The sequence below is a fragment of the Dama dama genome, chromosome 21 (genome assembly GCF_033118175.1).
Source record: "Dama dama isolate Ldn47 chromosome 21, ASM3311817v1, whole genome shotgun sequence".
Taxonomy (NCBI): domain Eukaryota; kingdom Metazoa; phylum Chordata; class Mammalia; order Artiodactyla; family Cervidae; genus Dama; species Dama dama.
In genome coordinates this window covers 43,042,212-43,062,676 of record NC_083701.1, presented here as the reverse complement: position 1 = coordinate 43,062,676, position 20,465 = coordinate 43,042,212, and the positions used below count along the sequence as shown (strand labels likewise).

The 20,465-nt window shown below is 43.2% G+C and overlaps 1 long non-coding RNA gene across 1 annotated transcript; it reads left to right on the top strand.

Moving 5' to 3' along the window:
- Positions 1 to 8,162: 8,162 nt before the first annotated feature.
- On the top strand, positions 8,163 to 18,475 carry LOC133042323 (uncharacterized). The gene is made up of 3 exons (XR_009689471.1): positions 8,163 to 8,248; positions 17,645 to 17,740; positions 18,248 to 18,475. It is a non-coding gene; the product is annotated as an uncharacterized LOC133042323 (long non-coding RNA).
- The last annotated feature ends 1,990 nt before the right edge of the window (positions 18,476 to 20,465 follow it).

Below are 20,465 nucleotides of genomic sequence, written 5' to 3'. Positions count from 1 at the left end.
AGGGGCAGGACGGTTGGGAGAGAAAAGAAATATGTGGGGAAGGTTGAGGTACAAGCTTCCAGTTCCTAAATATATGAGTCCTGGGTATGACAAGTATCATGTGGGGAATGCAGTCAATAACCATGCAGTATCTTTTTATGGTGACAGATTGTAACTATACTTATCCTGGCAATCATTTTGAAATGTATAGAAATACTGAATTACTATGTTGTGTAATAGAACTAACATAATATTATAGGTTAAATAAGCTTCAAACAAACTCACAGGAAAAGAGATCAGATTTATGGTTACCAGAGGCCAGCGACCTGGTGAAAGGAGAGGGCTGGAAGAAGGCAGTCAAAAGGTGCAAACTTCCAGTTATAAGATAAATAAGTTATAGGATGTAATGTACAACAGGATAAATATAATTAACACTGCTGTATGTTATACATGAAGATTGTTAAGAGAGTAGATCCTGAGTGTTCCCATTACGAGGAATACATTTTTTTCTATTTCCTTAATTTCGCATCCATGAGATGAGATGGTAGATGTTCACTAAACTTACTGTGATAATCATTTCATGGTGTCTGTAAGTCAAATCAAGCTTCCCAGGTGGCGCTAGTGGTAAAGAACCTGCCTGCCAACGCAGGAGACATGAAAGACACAGGTTTGATCCCTGGGTTGGGAAGATCCTCTGGAGGAGGGCATAGTAATCCACTCCAGTATCCTTGCCTAGAGAATCCCAGGGACAGAGGAGCCTGGTGGGCTAGAGTCCATAGAGTCACCAAGAGTCAGACATGACTGAAGCGACTTAACACGTGCACACACACACACACACACACACACACACACACGTAAGCCAAATCGCTACGCTGTACACCTTAAAAAAAATACAGTGCTGAACGTCAACTCAGTGTAAGTTGAAGGAAAATTCAATTAATTAATTTTTAAAAATTCTTCAAGATTCAAGGAAACAAATAGCACCTTGATTCACGTCGACACTCCTATTCCCTGGGATTTAGGTGACAGAGGGAGGAACTCTAAACTACCCCCTCAGAGTTAAATGAAACACAAGATGTGTGACCTACACCATCTTCTTCCAGGAGCAGAACTCCACCTGCCACACTGCGCGGGAGCTGCATCTTTCAGCAGCTCCAATAATCCAACGTGCCCTTTGAGAGAAGGTGTTAGTCTCTCAGTCATGTCCAATCTTTGCAACCCCACGGACTGTAGCCCGCCAGGCTCCTCTGTCCATGGGATTCTCCAGGCAAGAATACTGGAGTGGGTTGCCATTTCCCTCTCCAGGGGATCTCCCCTACCCAAGGATTGAATCTGGGTATCCCACATTGCAGGCAGATTCTTTACCATCTGAGCCACCCAGGAAGTTTTTGAGAGCTCTCTCAAAAAAACAGTAAAACAGGGATTTCCCTGGTGGTCCAGTAGCTAAGACTCCACGCTCCCCATGCAGAAAGCTCAGGTTCGATCCCTGAGTGGGGAACTAGATACCACAAGCCACAAGTAAGACCCAGCACAGCTAACTAAATAAATATTTTAGATAATAATAATAAAAGAGAACTGGAAGTGTATTTTGTTTGACATGGACAGTTCTGTTTTCTACCACGTTCCATAAACTGAAATGCCCACAGGAGGAGTTGTTGCTGTTTCCCACAGTATAGATGATCCCAGTAAAGTCCAGAACAGAACACAATTCACCCAAGGAACTGACGCTCTCTGAGCCAACTGCTCCTCCTCGCTGCCACTCTTAAACCCTCTTTTCATCCTGTGTGTAAGTCAGGCAACAACCACAGCATGGCGCTAGAGCAGAGTGGCCGCAGCTGAGCAATCGCCTCTCACGGAGACAACATCTCGCTGTCTCCTTGCGGATTCCTGATACAAGAAGTCATCAGTCAACCAGCTGTCTTCCTCATTTGGGGTTAAAAGTAAATAAAATGTTTCTCAGTGTTTCTTGTCTTCCTCTTATTAGAATGTTATGAAATATTTCCGCCCATTACCCACAGTCCTGTTAACCAGGCCACAGTCTGCTGTTCACATCTGGAGGGGAGGATATTGGTGAGAAGAGTTTTCATTTAGTTAAGAGTTTTCTTTAATGAATCTCATTTTGGCAGGAGGAAGTCATGACAGGCATTATAATGCCATCTAATCTGCCACAACCATTTTCAAGTTGCTGTTTTTCCCTTTCTTCAATCAATTCCATTATTCCTTTCCTTTCAACATCCCCAAAGGGTCAAGCCCCTGTAGCTAGAAAAAATAATATATTGAGCTGTTAGCTTTTCTTTAAATGAAAAATGTTTCATGTTGCTTCATCTTAATTTACTGTTTTTTCCCTCTAAATTATACAATTTGTGCCTGGCTAAATGTAGACTGGGTCTAGCTTAATTGCAATATTTAATATACATAGTCCTAAGGCTTTGCTTCAAAGCAAATTAATTTTCCAAGGAAATTGACAAGATTAATAAGTCTCCATTGAAGCCAGGTTCCAATAAGTGAAGCTGAAATCGGTTACATAGGTCTCTTGGCTTCTTCAACTCATTTCTCTGTTGGCTGAATTTGTTTATGTGTGTGTGGAAAAAATTTCTTTTTCCAGAAATGAGGTTTCCTCAGATAGAAGAGTAAAAAGCAGTGGTATGTTTTAAACACCACTCAGCTGCTTTCTTGCTTGCAGTTAAACCTGGACAAGTTGCACAAGCTCTATAAACCTCAGTTCCTCACTAGTAAAATGGGGCTAAAATAGTACTGACGTCAAGGGGTTATCGTGAGCATTAAATGACAGGAGATGAGTATCAGGCTGAGTGCCACACTTGACCTCAGAATAGTCATTCAGTAAGGCTGCTGCTGACAGTCTATTATTATTATTCTCTTTAAAACTAATAAGGGAGGGTTTGGATTAATTAAAGGCAACTATTTACTTTTCTCTCAATATTCTTTAACTGTCAAATACTAGCTATCTGCTTTATATACGCTCTTCGGCAACTAGATTTTTGGATGAATTTGTAGGGTGGTTTATAGAAACACAGACTTGTTTTGCCAGTTTAAGAAAGAGAGCTTTATTCAGGGAAATATAGCAATTCATGCACTGGTAGCATACCATTGTACTGTACATCAAAAGAGAAATATTTTTTCTGTAATCCTTTCTATAAAAGCAAAATAACAGTGTTGAAGCATTAAAAGTATTATAGAAAACATCACCCCTTTAATCATTTACCAATGTCCCCAAACTAAGGGAGGAGAGGGACAATCAAGGAGCATGAAGTCCTGAGTCTGAATTCCATTTCTGCTTCTAATTGGTGACCTTGAGAAAGACTTAGGACTTCACCATTTAGGGGTGAGAAATTGTATTAATGTATTTGAAAGATGGCTATAAATTTTAAGTTATAATATCTGAAAGAAATGTGACTGTATTAACAAGTACGAAAATTTGTCACTGCTTATAAAGAGAATAGGGCTTCCCAGGTGGTGCAGTGGTAAAGAATCCGCCTACCAATGCAGAAAACACAAGGCATGCTGGTTCAACCCCTGGGTCAGGAAGACCCCTGGAGTAGGAAATGGCAACCCATTCCAGTATCCTTGCTTGGAGAATTATACATATAGACTGGCGGGCTACAGTCCATGCTGTTGTAAAGAGCTGGACACGACTGAGTGCGCACGCACACATACACACACAAAGAGAATGAAAACTATTTTCCATGTTGATGTTGTCCCAGATTTTTGCACTGTATTTCAAGAGGAAGATGGCTTCCCTGTGCACAAGACCATAATGCCCAGGGTTGCCTAGGCCATCGATCCAAGAAGATGGAGAAGAATTAATGGATTCTCAAAGCCAGCTTCACCACTGCAGGTGTCATCAGGAAATTTGCTGCTGCCTAAAGACAGGGACAAAGATAATAAAACTAAGAGAGAGAGAGAGGAGCAGTCAATCCTCTTAGGTCACCTCCTGGGGGCAGATAACCCCCTTTGTTATCTGAGTATGAGTGCAAGCTGTTAATAACATTCCCTAGGTGGTAGGACTGAATTTGTGGATTTGTAAAGAGTGTTAAAATGGAACTCCCCCCAACCCAGTTTCAGTTTGATTATAATAAAATAATCTCTAATTTTTTGCATCATTCAGACTAACACAGATATCTGTTTCTATAGCAGTTTCTCTATTTCTTTCTTTAAAACACTCTTCACTCATGATCAAATCTCCCTTAGGAGCATATGTTGGCTTCCTAAAGGTATTTCTTTGACAAGGAAATTTCAGTGTAGTTTAGCAAACTGCCTCCCAAACTCTTGCCTAAAAAGAAATTCTTTTTTTTTAATAAAAAAGAAAATTAAAGGAAAATTAGTCCTGTAACAAAGTCTAGAAATTACAGTGGTATTTAAAATAATATCAGACAGCTTGGTTTTCTTCATCAAGGAATGAATATTTCATGCATCAATTTGACTTTGAAGAAAATAAACATTGATCCATAAGGTCAAATCAAAGTAGTCTATGTGTACTTAACTTACATAATATTGTACATCAACTATACTTCAGTTTTTAATGGTTTTTTTTAAAAAGTAGCTTATGTGGGAAAATGACAGAACGAAAAGCTGGTGGGCGGTCAGAAAGGTCAGTAGGTGTGTATAGTAACCAGCGGGTAGCCAGACCTCAGGGCCAGCTGAACCAAAGCAGCTGACTCACTGTCCTCACACCTCCCAAGCCTGAATATCCATTTGAGGTCCTACTAATATTAACTTCAAATGACAGTGGCTCTTGGCATCCCCAGTGTGATGCCAGGATGCTATCGCTCCTCCCAAATCTTCCCCGCTTATTTCTGGGAGCGTTCAGAGTGATACCTAGGGCACGTCCTATCAAATCTACTCACGTTTCCTTGCTCCTGCTGTCCCTTCAGGATGTCATACCTGCCTTTGCTGCTCCCCAGTGTGGGACAAAGAAAGGCCATGTCAAGATCTTCCCAGAATCACAGTGCATGAGATGTCATGGGGTGGGGGTGGGGGTGGGGGAAGGGCAAGCATGGCCTCTTGCTGATTTCAGGGCACCTCTCTGTCACTCAGGCCTGAAAACTTATGGCAAGATTCTCTGAAAATCACCTAAAGAAGGGTTCTTTCAGCTTCCAGCTCAACTTCTTTCTCCAGTGGGGCCTTCCAACTAGGTCAAGGGCCTAGATGGAGAACAGATACACACCAAGGCCATCTCTTTCCACCATCCTTGTTTTCATCCCTCCTTTTCTCTCCATAAAAGAAGAAAGAGAAACAAACAAAAAACCTCTCTCCTCCTTCAGTTAAAAAAGAAAAAAAGGCTCTAGAATACCAACTCTATCAGTAAGGATAGGCCATGTTATGCAGCAGTAACAAACCAAAATTAACAGTGAGTAGCAGCAAAAGTGTATTCCTTGAGTCTCCTGTGTGTTCAGTGCAGTCAGGGGGTTTCTCTGCTCACCTGGGTTACCTAGGAAACCAAGCTGATGGAAGTATCATCTTAACATGCTCCTCTGGCTTTCGTGGCCCAGCAGCTGCTCCATGTGACACAAATCACCTCTAAATGCATTTCATCAACCAAAGTGTCACGGGTGTGCCCAAACTCAAGACAACAGGAAAGTACAATCTTACTATGTGCTTGGAAGGAAGAGAAGCAGAATAGCTGTGAAGAGCCTGATGCCATCAAATAAAGCCATTCAAATAGCTGGTGACCCCCTGTCAGGGGCACACACAGCCAAACTCTGAACCCCGGCTGGGGCTCAGCCAGAACCTTGCCGTGGTGAGGAGATTGGTGAGGTCAGCTTACTTTGGGAATTCCAGATGTCACCCTGACTGTGTAGCTGCCTGTTTTGTAGGCCCTGTGTAACCTGTGGGACCAGGAGGCCCCCATGAAACTGGGAAGAGAAACGCTGCCATATTCAAAAGCTTATTCTCAAAGCCTCCGCAAAGTACAGATGCTTTATTTAAAAATAGAATTTTATCCAGGAAAAGCGATGTATTTTTTTACTCTCTAGAGCATGTAGTAAAGCCGTTACACAGAGACTCGCGAGTTATCACTCAGTCGTCTAGCATCTGTCAAAGTCCAGGCATTGTGGTCAAGTCTTCAATTACACTGCCTGTTATCTTCTTGACTACCCTTTAAGGAAAATACCCCATTTTGTGGTTGAGAATTAAGGAAATTAATAATTTGTTCATGGAGAGTTCCCTGGTGGCCTGGTGGTTAGGATTCCACACTTTCACTGCCACAGCTTGGGGTCCAATCACTGCTCAGGAAACTGAGATCCTGCGAGCCTAATAATAATGATAATAAATTTGTTCATGTTCATCATCTCGTGTCTTGCTTCAGTTTGCTCTCATTGGTACATTTTGTCCTTCAACAGGCCCTATTTTGTTCTTCCTTTCTTTCTCCCTTGGTCTTCCCATTTTATTTGTTACTGCTGTTTTCTTGCTTGTTTTCCAAAGGACAAATAACCCGGCCAATCCCAAGCTTTCCTCCTGATTGATTGGCATTTTCTTCTTGGGCCTCCTGTTTGATTCCACCCACTTCATCCTGATATTGCAGGTGAAAGACACCTTCTCGCCATCAGCTGCCTCAGAGCAGGTCAGCCCCAGGTCCACCAGGCTCCCTTGTGTGTTGGTGGGACATCTAAGGTACAAATACTTGAGGTGAGCAGGCCAACCACTAATGTCTAAAGGGGCCAGCCAGGGATTTAAATGACTCACCGAGCTGTCAGTGGTGAGGACTTGGGAGTCGGGGGGGGGGGGGGGGGGCGGGAGGTCTGAGGAGCCCACAGTTAACCCAAAGAAGGTAAGACTGATTGGTGACATAATAGGAAATCTGGGCCAAGTTGCCAGATCTAACTTTCATGAAAAGTCATAAACCCAGATTTTTATATTTGAAATTCCTCAATCATTAAATATCAGCTTAAACTTAAAAATATTTATACAAGTCATTTTGGAATGTATACCATTGTTCGGGGTAATTTATTCAAAATAAAACAATATTTTAAAATCTATCTGTTAGAGAATGAACTTATGGTTGCCAAGGGGAAGAATGAGGGAGGAGATAGTTGAGGAGTTTGGGATGGACGTGTACACACTGCTATATTTAAAATGGATAGCCAACAAGGACTTACTGCATGGCACATGGAACTCCGCTCAGTGTTATGTGACAGCCTGGATGGGAGGGAAGTTTGAGGGACAACGGGTACATGTATATGCATGACTGAATTCCCTTACTGTCCATCTGAAACCACCACAACATTGTTGATAGGCTCTACTCCAATATAAAGTAAAAAAGTTGACAAAAATATGTCTGCAAGTAAATGTTTGACTCTCCAACCTTCAGTGTGCGGCTTCTCTTTGGAGCAATGAACAAATTACGGAGGACACAGACGCAGGCACACATACACACATACTTGAAAACATCCAGAGCAAGAAGCCACTTAGGACATTTAATAACAGAACAGAGTTTTAAACATTACCCATTAGAAAAGGAAGTAAAATAAAAGTTAAGAGTTACGAGGAAAGCCATTTCACAGACAAGAATAGGAGATCAGAAACTCAGGAGCCAGAAGCGTGAATGCTGACCCTGCCAGGACACTATGGGGCCACAGAGAAGTGGCAGGTGCTACTTCCTCAATATCTTCATCTTGAAAGAGGTATTTTTTTTAAAAAATTAAGACCAACCTGCCACAAAGGGGTTTGCAAAACATGAATAAAAACTTAACAGGACTTTCACATTAAACTTCCTCAGACTGACTACAAAAGCAACCGTTCTTGGAATCTGAGACAGTTATGGGTGCAAAGGACCCTCACTGGAAAAGACCCTGATGCTGGGAAAGATTGAGGGCAGGAGGACAAGGGGGCAACAGAGGATGAGATGACTGGATGGCATCGTCGACTCAATGGACTCGAGTTTGAGCAAGCTCCGTGAGACAGCAAAGGACAAGGAAGCCTGGTGTGCTGCAGTCCACAGGGTCTCAAAGAGTCGGACAGGACGCTGCAACTGAACAGTAACAATAAAGGGACGCAAGATCTTAGAAATCATTCTGAACCATGTACTCATTTTACACCTGAGGGATGCAAGGCCTGGACCAGACCACACTTCTGGAAACCATGCAAGTCTGGCAGAGAGAGGGAGCAGGAGCAGAACCAGGATGCAAAGAGCCTGGAAAGAGAGCTTTAGGGGAGGCAAGTGTGAAGGCTGGTTCACCCCTTACAAAGAGTATGGCTCTCGCTGTCTCCTCCTCTGAACATCATGGGGATAATACCCTGTCCCAGCCTGCAGGTAGGGAAACTGCCAGGATGAAAGGAGATGAATGCAAGAGAACTTCTGCAAATCGGAAGGCATTATTCAGTTACTAGTGTTAGCTTGCTTACTTTGTCTCCATTGAGCTCCCACCCCAAGTCTTCCTCACCCGCAGCCTTTATCCCCCTGTGCTGAAACTGCCCATCAACCTGCACATCTTCCCCAAGTTTCTGAGCTCTCTCAGGGCCCAGGGCTTCATCTAACTGTGTTTAGTGCGGCCAGGAGCCCTTTGATGAATGTTTGCTGAGTGTGCTCTGCTGTGCTAAGTCGCTTCAGCCAGGCTGACTCTGCCAGCCTATGGGCTGTAGCTCACCAGGCTGCTGTTTGCTGAATGCAGAAACCTCTAAATTCCAAATTTGCAACCCCAAAGACCAAAGTTAAACGAAACAAAGTGTGCGCTTTTAGAGACTCACTACTAATAAGGCGATTCTTTGCGTTCCCATGGGCTGCACCCTTTCAGGTTCCTCTGTCCATGGGATTTCCCAGGCAAGAATACTGGAGTGGGTGGCCATTTCCTTCTCCAGGGGATCTTCCTGACCCAGGGATCGAACCTGCATCTCCTAAATCTCCTATATTGGCAGGCGGATTCTTTATCACTACTAGCGCCACCTGGGAAGCCCCTAATCATAAATTTGTAAGTAAAACCTTTCTGAGAAATATTCACAACTTACAGATCTATAACACAATAGTCATTGTGTGGGGACTCGATTGAGTGATGTAGAGGGGATAAGGGGTGGAGACAGGAGGGGGTTGGGAGGGAGACAGAGAAGGAAATGACTATAATTCAGGATGTCTCTAAGCCCTTAACTTTCCAGGTTACTGTCTTTTCGAAAATTATAGATCCACCTAGAATCGAGCTTTCAGGTCTAACTAACACCTGCGTGTCTGTGGAGTTAGTCACCTGACATGATGACAATTCAGACACTCACTCCAGTGTCCAAGACCTGGGTTTCTCATGGGAGTCCCAAATTAACCTGCTGCTAAGTATGGACATTTGCAAAGCTCCCCTTTATGTAACTAAGCATTAACGCCTACTTTATCTCCTACCACATCTTCTGCCACAGTCAAAAAGTGGCAGCATAAACTCAAATTTCAAGGAAATAAAAAAATATATTGCACAGGAATTCCCCTTTCATGCATGACCTTAAGAAAACTCCTTTGCCCTATGTCTTTTGGATAGGGTAAACAGGGGTAGAGAGGAGAAAGAAATGATTGAATTTCTATGGCCCCAAAAGGCCAACAAAGATAATTTGGGTAGGTACTATCCTGTACCTACTTTGGCCACCTGATGCGAACAGCTGACTCATTGGAAAAGACCTTGACGTTGGGTAAGATTGAAGGCAGAAGGAGAAGAGGGCAACAGAGGATGAGATGGTTGGATAGCATGACTGATTCAGCGGACATGAACTTGGGCAGACTCCAGGAGATGGTGAGGGACAGGGAAGCCTGGCATGCTGCAGTCCATGGGGTCACAAAGAGTCGGACACGACTTGGTGACTGAACAATGACAACAACTATCCTGTACCCTACACATTTTGGAGAACTTCAAATTCAAAGATCTTGGTTATTTTTCAGATTCAAATTCTGAAAGTTTGAAATTTTTATCAGTATTATTCCCACATCGGAAGAATCAATGTATTCTTTGCCAAAATATATGTAAAATCCTCCCTCTCCTGCAAATTTTCTGCCCATCTAATAATCAACTTTTACGTAGTACCTATTTATATGTTCTAGACAAATGTTAAATTACTTTGAGATCTGGAAATTTTTTAAAAACTTAAGAAATAATGTTTATACCAAACAGACAGCAGTTTCCATTGTGAGCAAATGCAAACCATGATCTTTAAATCAGAAGATGAAGAAAAACTAATAAAATTACATTCTCTCCCAGGGAATTTGGGCTTTATATATAAGCCAAATAATTAATGTAAACCTCCTTAAAGATGCATCCAAGGCTTATTAAGCATCTAAAATGTGCCACTGTTTTGGATTTTGAGGATTAGCAACAAACAAGGCAGACAAAAATTCCTGCCCATATGGAGTTTACATTCTAGCAGGAACAGAAACAAAACTTCTGAATAAACTTATAAGTAAATGAATACTATAGCAGACGTTGACAAGAGCTGTGTTTGACTGCATTCAAGGCACTAATTCTTTACCCTACCTCTACCCATTCCCTCTGTCCCATTTTCTGCAGTGAGCTAGGCTTCCTTCTTTCATTGTGACTTGATTTGATCAAGTCTGGCCATGTGACCTGATTTGGCCAGTAGAATAAGGCAGAAGTGCAGGGTGCCAGCTCCTGACTCTAGTAAAATATAGACCACCAGAGCCCATGATTCCCATGCCCTTCTTGCTCCTCTATCATCGCCATGGGAAGAAGGTGCCTGAGATGATCCGCCAGGAGGATAAAAGACATGGAGTGAAGCTGTTTCAGCTAAACTTCCTCAGCCAAACCTAGTCTAAAGCAGAGCTCCAGGAGACCTTGAGATGCATGCTTAAACTGAGCCAGCATTAGCAGGGCCACCAATGCGCCCTACCTAGAGGAGCTGACCTCCTACTAACCCATGGGTGCATGAGCTATACTAATAAACAGCTGTTTTTTGGTGTTTTGGGGGGTTGTTTGTTACACCTCAATAACTAACCAATACAAGTACTAAAGGGTAGTCAAAATAGTAAAGAGAGATAAGAGAATACATATGTGGTAGTAATGTGGGAGTCCATTTCAAATAATTTTCTTGAGTATAGTTATTTTTTAAATATAGCATATAATTCTAAAAGTACTCTCTAAGAATCGAGAGGTTCTTACATTCATTACCTAATATACTCATCACATATTTGGCACTCTCATCTTAGTACCACTTGGGTCCAAGTAAATAGGAGGCAGAAAAAAAACGCTGCTTTGTTTGGTAGAAGAGGCAGAGCATAAATTAACACCCATGTCCAGTTCCAACCCAGCTGCACATTTCTTGGTATTTCTCATGTTTGAAGTACAGTGTGTGAACTCATGTTCTTCTTTTATGTGGCATTCTACAATTCTTCTAAAATCTTACCCAGAAACACTCTTTCCTAATTTTTCCCAGTTACTTCAGGTTTAAAAGCAGAAGTTTTTTCCAATATAAGTCTACTGGCAAGTTTAGCAGATAAAACTCTTCCAACACAATCCTTGAACTAAGGAGACCACATTTCAAATGTTCTTTTCAATGTTTTTTTTGGAGCATGTAGGGTTAGTTTCCCAACCAGGGATCAAATCCACACCCCTTGCATTGGGAGTATAAAGTCTTAACCACAAAGCCTTTCCAAATGAGCTATCCTACCTTCTAGTAAGGTGAACACTGGTTCCACTGATCACTTTGGCCTTCTTCCTGAAAATGAGACCAAGCGTTCCTGCCCAGCTTTGATTTCCCATTTCATACAAATTCTAACCAGTCCCTTTCCATTTCATCACAAAATGAACACTCTGATGGAAATGAAGTCACAAGTTTCAGTTCAGGGTTCAGGAAGAGTCTAGTGGCTGAAATTGGCTCCAAAGCCCTGTGGCTTTCCTGGTGGCTCAGTGGTACAGAATCTGCGTGCCAATGCAGGAGACGCTGGTTCGATTCCTGGGTAAGGAAGGTCCCCTGGAGAAGGAAATGGCAACCCACTCCAGTATTCCCTGGGAAATCCCATGGACAGACAGGCTAGTCTATGGGGTCAAAAAAGAGTTGCACACGACTTAGCAACTAAACAACAAGAACAACAGACTTGAGCTGAAGTTGATGAATGCAGACAGAGGGAAAAAAATTCCTCTCCATTCCTTGTCTTCTAGGGAGTTACCTGTTGGTGGCTCCAGCGGACTGGTGGAAAGGTTTGAGAGCGTCCTGATTAGGGTATTTTCAAGGGCTCCTAAATCTGTCTTAAAGTTTCCTTTTCCTTCGTTGAGATCATATTCCAAGAGTTGTTATGATCTTGGGAAAATCACTTAACCTCTCTGAGATTCAAATTCCTTACTGGTAAAATAAGAATTGAAGGTCCTCTGTTCTAAACAGTCTGTCATTTACATATACATGTTTAAACTACTGATTTCAAACTAGCAACAACTTTCAGTCTGCTACAGGCTATAGCAGCTGGCTGAATTATTTTAATAAAATTAATTAGATTAGATCTTTCATGGATCATTTTGAAGTCCTAGCAGTCCTCCTCACCTCTTTATGTTCAACCTTACAACTTTGACAAGGAGCAACCAAAATGAACAGTAAGGATTTCAAAATTCTCTTCAGGTTCAACTATTGGGCTTTTTAGATTTTGATAAACTGTAAGTTCTCTAAGAGAGCATCCTAAGTGTCCAGCAGGATAATTCCATTCTACCATCTTACGTTGTGCCCAGGCTGATAAAAATTTTCTCTGTGAACTGAGTTTCTCCAAGCCTGACCTAATAGCTACCGGTTCTCAATCAATTGCTATTCACACGCAAACATCTGCACACATCAAGTCATTTTAAACACCACGCTGTGGGGTCCTGACACGATGACAGAACCACCAGCTGTCGGGGCACCGCCCTGAATTGGGGACACAAACCCCATTTTCCTATGTAAATTGGCCTGGGCGCTGCTTCAGCCCCCCAACAAAAGGGGACGATCCTTTTAAATGGGGCCATCTGGTCGTCTCCCGGCCTCAGAGACACCTCCGGGATGGGGGGTAGGGATGGGGGAGCGCGGGAGTGATCTTCGGGGGGCCTCAAGGTAGCTCGTAGCACGCAGCGGTCACCCCGACCCCTGGGGTCCGATCCCCAGAGGTTGGGGGCCAGCAGATTCGCCCTCCGGGTCCGGGGCGCCTGAAGGTCTCGCAGGGCACTCCCGAGATGGGGGAAGGCGCGCTTTGTTCCCGGGCCCCAAGGGGGCGAGGCGCCACGGCCTCGGGCAGAGTCACCACTCTGTCCCCGGGGCCCCAGGGCAGCTCCCGGCGGGCGGCTAGCAGCCGCGGGCGCCTCCATAGCAACCGCGTGGGAGCTCCGCGAACCGGGAAAGAGGAGCCCGGCAGGAAGGCGGGGAGCAGAGGAGAGGAATAAGCCGGGAGGAGCGGAGAAGGGAGGGGGTCCAGGGAGGAACCGAGGAGGAAAGTGGGGGGGGGGGGGGGGGAGCTCGGAGAAGGCGCGCGCAGGGGGAGCAGAGGAGGAAGAGGGGAGGGTGGGGAATGGGCGCGGATGGGTATCTGGAGGAAGAGAGGAGGGGAGCGGGGAGGAGAGGGGAGCAGGGAGGAGAAGGGAGCAGGAAGAAGGACCCAGGCGAGAAAAGAAGGAAGGGAGAGGGAGCGTGGGTGGGGGGCAGGGAGGAGTGCGGGGAGGAGGGGAACGGGAGGAGTCCGGAGCGGCCGGGATGGGGAGGGGAGAGCGCTGGGAGGGGGAGGCCGGGAGGAGGGGAGCTCGGCGGGGGAAGGAGCCGGGGAGGAGGGCGCGGCCCAGCCCTCCAGGGCGCGGTGCCCCGGGGAGCTCGGCGGCCGAATTCCTGCCCCCGCGCCTCTGGGCGGGAGCTGGCGGCCGAGCGCTGGCGCGGGCGGGGACCGCGGCCGGCAAGCTGGAGGCCGCGCGGGGAGGAGCTCCGGGGTCCGGGGGTCCGCCCACCCCTGCCCGTGGGGAGCGCCCCGGGAGCGAACGAGGACTCTCCCCTTACCCCGAGGCTAGAGGGCCCCTCTCCAGCTGCGGTGACCTTCCCAGCCCCCGAGAGCCGCCCGCAGCTCCCCGGCCCCAGAGCCGCCCGCAGTTTTCCAGGGATGAGCAAACCCTCTTCCCTAAGGGCTGTAAACCTGAAGCGCTCTCCCGAAAGCAAAGTTCTTAGCTAAGACTCGCTCTCACCCAGGGTTCTCACCAGAGAATAGTGTTACAAAACTATTAGAAAGTTGATGCAGAGCTTAGAGTCCTTTTCTCCCTATCCCACCCCCACCCACACCCCCAAAAAGAGAGGCCTCTTGGAAAGGATGTTTTGCCAGTATTAAGCTTGAGAAATTGACAATCTGGATGGAATGCTGACATCCAGCTGAAAAGTTTGGGGAAAAGCCAAGTCACAAACACATCAGCTTTCTTAAGTACTCTGCTGAGCACCAGCTTGTACGAGACATTTCACAAAGTTGGCGGAATGCACTTGATCCTTGTTCTCTAAGAGCTGACCACAAAAATGGACCACCATTACACTCTTGAGAAGCATTTTTGAATAGTGAAAAGTATTTTGAATAACACGTCTCATGACGTAGCACTAATGTGCAAAAAAGAAAAAAAAAATTAGACTATTTAAAAAAAAATCAATAGCTATAAGAGCTGTATATTTTAATTTTAAAAACCATTATACAAAGGAAAGGAAAGGAAAATAAACTTTGGGACATTCTCAGCTAACTTGGCCTATGGGAAAATGAAAATAAACCTAATTGAAAAAACAGTGCTCACCATAAATAGGTTTAGCTTTGCAGGCAGGGAACATGGTTTAAGAAGAAAAAAAAAAGCCAGCAGAAAATTCACCAATCAAGTGTAAGATTGTCCATGTTTCATAAAACGAAGGTCAAAGAATCCTGTCAAGCCTTAAAGATAACACTTTCTGTGTAGATAGCCAGGGCTTTGGTTTTGTTGTTTATTCTGAAAACCCTAATCTGTAACTCTTGTTTTCAGGTAATCACTCAGAGGAATATTCTTTGGTTTCTTTTCCCCACATATTCCCAAATTAGGTATCAAATTAAAAGAAACAGGAAAATTTGTAGGCTTGTAATTGTACAATATCCCATCTGGTTTCAACTCTTTGACCAAAAAGAAAAGATGAAAACATAGGCAAACTTCCAAGTATGTCTGTTCTAAATGTTAACTTATTTTGACATAAAACGAATGACTTCTAGTCTTTACTTCCCAACTAGTTGGTATGTAATAGTTTTTGAGAGTTCACTGCATTCCAGGCATTATTCTCAGAAATTTATAGACATTAGCATTTTATTTAATCTTCTTAAACATAGTAAATATTAATACTATCCCATTTTATGGATGAAGAAACTGAGGCTTAGAGAGGGCATAAAACATGTGCAGATCCTGACAACTGTAGTTAGAAAGGTTGGGATGAAGACCCACGAAGCCAGCTGTCACAGAATAGTGTGTTCCCTGACCACACATTCCTCAAGGGTGGGATTTCTCTTACATCTCATCTAGAATAATACTGAATATAGCTATGGATCAATATATGTATGGATTAACCGAATATAACTATGGATCAATATGTGTATGGGTTAACTGAATTTCTCAATTTCACCTAGTTTTTCTGGCATTAGATAGACAGGTAAATTCACAAGTTATTATTTTTTTTATTTCTTAAGTCTTCCTCTAAAAAATCTTGGTACTATATTGTAAACTTCAGAAATATAAAAAGCAGCAACCTACCAGGCCCAAACCTACTAAGTACAAATGTTAATATAGTTTCACATGAGCACTTAGAATTGTGGCAACATGTGAAAGCATATGTTCTGAGTTCAATGATAAACCAAACATTTTTAGTTGTTTATACCCTGTTGCTTATACTTTTTTTTTTCAATAGAGTTTGATGTCCTTTATTCAAGAGAAAACAATCTATGAATCATGGAGTACTGTGCCTCATAAGCAGAGGAGTACTGCTCTCTAGGAATCTGTGACAAGAGGGAGTTTTATAGAGTTAGAAAGAGGTGATATAGAAACATGGCATGATTAACTAGGAGATCAGGGATTTCCTTAGAAAGCCTGAAAGTCCTGTTTTCTAGGGTAAGTTAAGCTAGCTAAAGCTGGGTTGGAGGATTATGATAGATATATATTAGGTTTCATTGACAGGGGTTTCCCATAAGTGCAGGCTGACGTAAGTTTAGATTTGTGACATGGGCTAGGCCACTGAGTTGGCCTCCATTTTATGGGTGCCAATATTCAAATTAACTTTATCAGTTCCCCCTTTTGATCAATTTTCTCAGTTGTAGTCAAAGTTTAAGGTATTAGTGCTACTCTGAGCTACCACTTGTTGATGTTGGAGTCAGGTTGAATCTCCAACTGGAAAAAAAAAAAAAAAGTTGGAATATCAAAGTCTTGTTCTCTGAGCTGACTTTCTTCATCCCATTTTTGGCATTCTAGGCAAAGGGAGATCATTTGTCTGGTCATCAGCAACTGCATGCATGCATGTAAAGCTTTTGAGAGAATACAGCAAGCCAGAAAGATGATTAGAAAGACTATACACAGAATAATACCCAATGATTGGAGGGCACTCTGAAGGCATGGTCCCTATGACCCAAAACAACTTAAATCAAGCAGATCAGAGAAAAAGTCTGCTGAAGGAGCCACTTATTTAAACCAAGTGGCTTGCTTAGTGACTTTATGTAGCTTGGTCTCAACTTCTCCAGAAATGTAGTAACTGTCGATCACAGCACAGATGGTTACCTCTGTGCTCAGCTAACAGATAATCAAGGGCTATCCTATCATCAAGAACAACTTTAGCCAGACAGTCTAGGGATTTTTATTTGCTTTAGTGGCAAATTCTTCAATATCTTTAAGAGTTAAGGAAAGAATGCTGATTAAAGCCTCATTCTCACTTAATTTTCTATTCAGGGGTATAGGCACCTGAACAGAGGAAGTGAATTTTGAATCATGAGTGACCCTGGTATTTCCAGTTTGAGTCTGTGGCTGGGGGCTGGAAAGATGACAGCCATTCTTGTTATATCATGCTCAGTTGTGTCTGACTCTTGGCGACCCTATGGACTGAAGCCTGCCAAGCTCCTCATGGGATTTTCTCCAGGCAAGAATACTAGAGTGGGTTGCCATTTCCTACTCCAGGGACAGCCATAGAAGCCAGGAAAACTTAAGGGTCTATAGACCACACAGGTGGTTTTATTTTGATTACCCTTGCCTTAAGTTTCTTTCTTTATCCAGAACCTGGATGGATGCAAGTTTCCCTACATTTGGGGTTGTCCTGTTACTTATACTGACTTGTTTATTTTTTTTATCTAAGATTTGACAACAACCTTAAATTCTTAGTCATCTGCAAATTTGGAGAAATGGATAAGCATCACCTGCACACTCCAAGACATTCAGTCTTCTGCTGAATTTAGCCTCTGTCAGTAGATAATGAGACTATAGAATAGGAGAATAAGTTGCTCAGTTGTGTCCGACTCTTTGCGACCCCGTGGACTGTAGCCTACCAGGCTCCTCAGTCCGTGGGATTCTCCAGGCAAGAATACTGGAGTGGGTTGCCATTTCCTTCTCCAGGGGATCTTCCCGACCCAGGGATCGAACCCACGTCTCCCGCATTGCAGGCAGATGCTTTAACCTCTGCGCCACCAGGGAAGTCCCCAATGAGACTATACCCACCCTTAAAATGTTTGCCTCTGAAATCTTTTCTCTTCTCGTATCTGAATCAGTTCTCCAGTCTTCACTTGACCCATCTAAGGAAACAAAGGAAGAAAAGGAAAGGAAAGGAATACAGAAGAAACAGAAGTGGAACATTTGCCACAGAAGTAAGCAAAGACCTGATTTTTTCATGTGCTGGTTTAGCAAATGCTGGACTCAAAATGGGCAAGACTCAGGATGGAGGAGGGATGGGGAATGAGATGAGAACTGGTAAGAAGGCTAAGGTCCAATTTTTAGGCTAACTAGAAGCAAGAGCTTCTTTTTGGGCTTGGCTTAGAAGTCAAGCTTGAATTTCGGTTGACTCACCAGAGGTGAGATAAGATGTCTGCCCAAGAAGCCAGGCCCCCAGGAAGTTTCAGAGGGTGGGCCTTACTCTCTTTTTCTTTAAGATTTATTTATTTTTATTTCTTTGGCTGCACTGGGTCTTAGTTGTCGTATGCAGGATCTCTGCTTGCAGCATGCGGGAACTTGAGTTCCAACTTATGGGATCAAATTCCTTGACCAGCGATCAAATCCAGGCTCCCTGCATTGGGAACACAAAATCTTAGCCCTCTGGACCACCAAGGAAGTCCTAGGACTTACTCAAACTTACTCTTCCTTATTTCTCCTGCTAGACACAATAAACTGTGGAAAATTCTGAAAGAGATGGGAATACCAGACCACCTGACCTGCCTCTTGAGAAACCTGTATGCAGGTCAGGAAGCAATAGTTATAACTGCACATGGAACAACAGACTGGTTCCAAATAGGAAAAGGAGTATGTCAAGGCTGTATATTGTCACCCTGCTTATTTGACATATATGCAGAGTACATCATGAGAAACACTGGGCTGGAAGAAGCACAAGCTAGAATCAAGATTGCTAGGAGAAATATCAATAACCTCAGATATGCAGATGACAGCACCCTTATGGCAGGAAGTGAAGAAGAACTAAAGGGCCTCTTAATGAAAGTGAAAGAGGAGAGTGAAAAAGTTGGCTTAAAGCTCAACATTCAGGAAACTAAGATCATGGCATCCGGTCACATCACTTCATGGCAAATAGATGGGGAAACAGTGGAAACAGTGGCTGACTTTATTTTGGGGGGCTCCAAAATCACTGCAGATGGTGATTGCAGCCATGAAATTAAAAGATACTTACTCCTTGGAAGGAAAGTTATGACCAACCTAGACAGCATATTAAAAAGCAGAGACAATACTTTGTCAACAAAGGTCTGTCTAGTCAAGGCTATGGTTTTTCCAGTGGTCATATATGGATGTGAGAGTTGGACCATAAAGAAAGCTGAGCACTGAAGAATTGATGCTTTTGAACTATGGTGTTGGAGAAGACTCTTGAGAGTCCCTTGGACTGCAAGGAGATCCAACCAGTCCATCCTAAAGGAGATCAGTCATGTTGAAGCTGAAGCTCCAATACTTTGGCCACCTGATGCAAAGAGCTGACCCATTTGAAAAGACCCTGATGCTGGGAAAGATTGAGGGAAGGAGGAGAAGGGGACAACAGAGGATGAGATGGTTGGATGGCATCACCAACTCAATGGACATGAGTTTGTGTAAATTCCGGGAGTTGGTGATGGACTAGGAGGCCTGGGGTGCTGCGGTTCATGGTGTCGCAAAGAGTTGGACACAACTGAGTGACTGAACTGAACTGAACTGAATTGAGAAACTGAAGGGGAAAAAAGGATGTTTGGTCATGGCCAGAGCCATTTTCCCTGATGACCTGTCCCAAGGAAGGGGGAAGGGAGGAAGGAAAGAAAGGGAGCTGATGAGCTCTACCCGAGCAGATGCTATGGGGCAGTTCTGTCCTTCTGCTGAGTGACTGCAATTTCAAATCTTTGTGCTTCTTTTAGTTTTCTAAAAAGATTTTCCTCTTAGGAAAACACTTTTTCATTAATTTAGTCCAGGGGGTAGTCTTTTTTTTTTTTTCCTTTTACAGAATTTAGCAGTGAGGGAGAATGCCCTGTGACTCTTTTTAACATGTGTGAGAGAGGTTATTATCTCTGCTTAAAAATTGTGATATTCCCACCACTGGCAGATGACATTTCTCAAAACCAAAAGTGAAATTTCCCAGTAGAGTTTCAAGTCTGAATAACATTTATTAGAAAATAAGATTGAAGGGATGAGGGAGGGAGAGAAAGAGAGATGATAAGAATTTTTCACAGGATTCTAGGTTTTGTCTCAACAGAATTCATTTTAATTGAATTTATAGACAACATTTTGCCATAACGTTATTGCATGCCTTGCTTTTTCTTTTATACTCACAGCTGAGATCAAACAAAAAGAAGACTATTTAATCCATATAGAGTTTGGGTTAACCAATTCAAATTAACTAGATGAAAGTCTAGAATTAAAGCATTAAACATCCACTGAACAGAATACCTAATTAGTATTGATCACCAAATAATTCTAAGCACATGTGCTATTTACATAGAAAGGAAGCAATATATTTTCTTAGAAAAATAAAAGCAACAACACTATATCTGGACCTCATTACCATGAGGAAAAGAGGAAAAACTTATAAAATGGGACTTGGGACACTGTCACACTAGAAAACAACTTTATTGGGCAGGACATTATTTAGCGGAAGCTGTAATACTGTCCAGAGACAGAAGATAAGACTCAGGATGAGGGCTACGTTAGGAGAGAAGTCTGAATGGACAAGAGTGATAGACTGAGTGTCCAGGTGGGCTTCTCTGCTTGGATAAAAAGAAGAATAGCTGGCATTTTTTGTGTGTGTGCAAGATGCTGGGCAATAAAGTTGCATATATTATCTGCCATCCTTATATATATTTATTTTTTTGCCATCCTCATATTGACCCTATAAGACTCTCTCACCCACTG